General features: G+C 39.2%; 1 non-coding gene across 1 annotated transcript; it reads left to right on the top strand.

Annotated features, from left to right (window-relative positions):
* Positions 1-462: 462 nt before the first annotated feature.
* Positions 463-568, top strand: LOC118489440. Its single transcript, XR_004887460.1, has one exon. It is a non-coding gene; the product is annotated as a small nucleolar RNA R71 (small nucleolar RNA).
* The last annotated feature ends 3,607 nt before the right edge of the window (positions 569-4,175 follow it).

Raw genomic sequence — 4,175 nt, 5'->3', positions numbered from 1 at the left:
CCTTGGAAATTTGGGTTAGCTTGATTCTCAGGGTTCCCATAACGGAACTTAGGATGATTTCTTAACCTGGGGTGGTATGTGTTCGAGTTCATGTTGTAATTTCTACCACCCCCTCCTTGACCTTGTACCGCATGAACTTCTTCATATTGCCCTTCAACCATTCCTTGGCAATTCTCAGCCGCGTGACCTATTTCATTGCAAATGGCACAAACATCATAAATTTGATTAGAGGTTTGAACATTACCATCGTCAACCGCATGCACTTGAGTTCGGGTAATGACCGGTCGTGCTCTCCTTGATGCTTGAGCTTTTCTCTTTGATGTGACCGCCATTTGCTCCAAAAATTCCCAATCATCATGCTCATAATTTGTACCAAAAGTGCCATTTGTGATAGACATTAAGTCGCGAGCATCTTGGGCACTTAACCCCTCATGGAAAGCATTCATCAATTCCCAAAGCTCAATCCCATGATGAGGGCAATTCTTTATCATCATGTTAAAACGTTCAAAAGCCTCATGGAACATCTCACCTTGTTGTTGTTGAAAACTTCTCAACCCTTTCCTAGCATCATTCGTCTTTTGAGCGGTGTAAAATTCATCCAAAAAGGTTTGTTGCATTTCCCCCCATGTATATATAGATGCTGAAGGTAATGTGTAGAACCACTTTTTCGCCTTATCTTCTAAAGAAAATTGGAATAGTACCAATTTAATATCTTCGGCTGAGAATCCTTGACTCCCAAAAGTGTTGCAAATCGAGTCATAAGCCTCCAAATGAAAATAAGGCTCTTCCGTTGCTAAACCCTTATATTTTGGCAAGCTTTGCAATGAGTTGGTCCTCACTTCAAATGTCCTCCCTTGATCATTGTGAGGAATGACTACCGGTGAAGGATTATGAGTGATTATTGGCCTGAAATGTGCTTCTATACCTCTTGCATGTTCTCTAAGATGCCTCCTTGGTACACCCAACCGAACTCTTGGACGCATTAGACCCATTGGTCTTGGCATATGCCCTTGTGGTGCCAATGGTTGTTGAAATTGTTGTTGTGTCATCGGTGGGTTTTGAATTGGCCTTTGGAATTGTTGAACATTCGGTGGACGAACTTGTTGCAATGGTACCGGACGTTGCAATTGTGGTCCTTGTGGCCTTGGCCTAACGTGTTGTGGTATGAGTTGATGTTGTTGTGGCACTCCACCAACACTTGGCATTACTTGAAATTGACCTTGCACATACCCAAAGTCTCCTTGGGCTCCATCACCCCCATACGCATACCCATCTGCATCATAACCCTCAAATTCCTCATATCCCTCATCATAACCATCTCCTTGAATTCCCGAAGATTGCCCAAATGGAAGAGTCGAGTACTAAAAACCCGACTGGTTTGATGGTCGAAACGATGAAGCATGGACAATAGTCGAGTTTGGTGCTATGGTATAGTTTGAATATGATTGACCCGCACCCAGAAAGAAATGGGACAGTGGTAGAATAGTAGTAGCAGGGTTAAAAGTAATGGTTGGTTCTTCTTGGGTGGTAATGGGTTGTGTGGTGTTGGTGGGTGTGACATTTTGAAGTATGGTGGGTTCAGTAATATTGGTTGGAATGGAGGTATTTGGTGAAGGTTGAGTGGATGTTGGTGTAAATGGTGGAACATGTTCACCCGTAGTGGGTGGTGGTGGTGGTGGATCCATGTATCTCAGTGGTGTAATTGGTGTAATTGGTGTTGTTGGTGAACCGCTAATCGTATTTTCCCTTAACAAAATTATGTTTGCTTGCAAAGTTCGTTCGATTTCTGGATCAAATGCTAATGGTGAAAGCTTGTGAGAGCTTCTAGTACGCATGCACCTGTAAATACCTGCACACTAACACACCCCGCGTAAACCAGAAAAATAACAAACTTAAGAAAAGCAAAAATAACACACGTTGCGCACTACTCCCCGCCAACGGCGCCAAAATTTGACGTGCTGTCGTAGGTACACGCAAATTTAATCCCAATAACAACTAATTAGCTAGCGGTAAGTTGGTATCGAACTCAGGGAGTATGTGGAAAATGTGTGATTTTATAGCTTTGCACTTAAACTAAAATTAACCTACAATGCAGAAATTAAAATTCAAAAGTTGGTTGTTTTGGATTTTGGAACTAATCTTAACTAAGTAAATTGCAAATCAAAGATTGTAGTTTGTAAACAAATTAGGAACAAGCGACCATCCTAGACTTTAGGTTTTAATCCACACTAATGTTTATGCCCAACTAGAAAGAATCACATAGACATGATTCGTGTTTGATTATCTATTTGTGATAAAAGGGAACTGAGTACTTGGATCATAAAATGCGAGGTTGTTACGCGATGATCAATTGACAATTATCCAACCCTAATCCCTCCCATGATATCTCGATTGCCAACGGCACCAAGAACGTATCGTTTTAGATTATGATTAAACAAAATTCAACACCTTACAAACAAACATTCAAACACCACAATAACTTAAACAAACATTCAAAGTCATAGTTCTAGAAATTCAAGCACAAACATAGTGTTTCAAAAGCAAACCTTACATCTAGGATGATCACAAGAAGTTTAGCCACGCATGACTTGGTACATCATCATCACACCAAGATTAATGCTCATACGAATAAAAAACATAAACCGAATGTTAGAAATTGTTTAGAACCAAGCAAGAACAGCCAAATTCGCCCCAAGACTGCTGGTAACCGAATGGGAATGATTGGAATTGAAAAGACACAATAAGACATCATAAAATAGGGCAGCTACACATTTCTCCGTCATCTCCACCATAAATTACGGTACCATCGTAAGTTACGGTGGACCAAAAAGTGTTACGGTGGGTCTCTACTGCCTTACGGTGGTCGAAAAATGCTGGGGTCTACCGTAATTTACGGTAGCTACCGTAAATTACGGTAGGCTTCAGCATGAAATTTTGTTTTCAGCATAACTTTTTCGTTTCAACTCCGTTTTCGCCTACGTTCTCGTAATTTTGTCCTCTATCATGCTATCTTCTTAATTCTTCAGTTCTAATAAATTATTTTCTTCATGTATGCTCCATCTTTCAATCTCTAGTTCAACCGCGCCTATTTCGAAGCTTCATTTCCACACTTTTAAGCTCCGAATGTACCTGAAACATAAGCAACTGTAGTCATCTAATTCAAGACAATTACATGATTAAATGAGGGATTAACTTGTCATTTAACACCATTAAGGGTTGTCCTATGGACCACCCATCAACCTTCCTTTTTGAAATTACCATTATGATTTGGTTTCTTTCGAAAATCCGAACCATAACTGTAACCCATTTTCTTGTTTATCCTTTGTTTAATTCTTGAGGTGTAAAGATTAGGTTTTTTAGAAAGATTTACATCTTTTATTTCAGAAATATTAATTTCTGTCAGTTTGAAAACCTTTTTGATCATTTCAGATTTAACACCTCTTATTGGAAACTCTTTATCAAAATATAATTTGTCAGGATCATTCAAAGTATATGCAACTTTAAATGTTTCGTCATTCAAATTGGATTTTGACAACAAAAATTCTTTACTATACACCCGTTTTCACGATGATTTAGAACTCTTGACAGACGAACTCGAACTCCCGATTGACAAATACGAACTTTCGGACTCGGACTTTGACTCTAACTCCTCATCCTTATCCAACACCTGATCGACCACCCTTTTTATTAATTCGGACTCATGATCTGCGTCGGACGCTGTGAACGTGATGTCAATATTGTCTGGTAATGCATCGATTATCTCGGACTCTAACTTTATATTGACTGCCTTTTTTACTTGTTCCTCATTTAGTTTTCTAGGCGAATACCCTTCCCAAATCGGAGGCGGACACTTGTTATAATTAACACTCTGTTTCTTACCAGTATCCTTCTTCTTCGGCTTCTTATCTTCAAACACTTCAAAACCTACAACAGTTGGATAAATTATGTCAATTAAGTAATCAGAACTCGAATAACTTCTCAGTAATCGTCTGATTCTTTCATTTTCAACTTTCTCAGTTTCCGACTCTTGCTTCCATTTTGCACATTCTTCAATGTAAAAATTTATCTCTTTCTGCTTAGACATCATGGTAGCATTCATCATTGTCAAAGCATCTTCTCTTTCCGAGTTTGTCTTCTGCAAACTATTCACAGTTCTGTTCAATACATCGTACGAC

The sequence above is a fragment of the Helianthus annuus genome, chromosome 17 (assembly GCF_002127325.2).
Source record: "Helianthus annuus cultivar XRQ/B chromosome 17, HanXRQr2.0-SUNRISE, whole genome shotgun sequence".
NCBI classification, from domain to species: domain Eukaryota; kingdom Viridiplantae; phylum Streptophyta; class Magnoliopsida; order Asterales; family Asteraceae; genus Helianthus; species Helianthus annuus.
The sequence above is the reverse complement of the archived record's forward strand: the minus strand, read 5'-3'. Positions and strand labels throughout refer to the sequence as shown.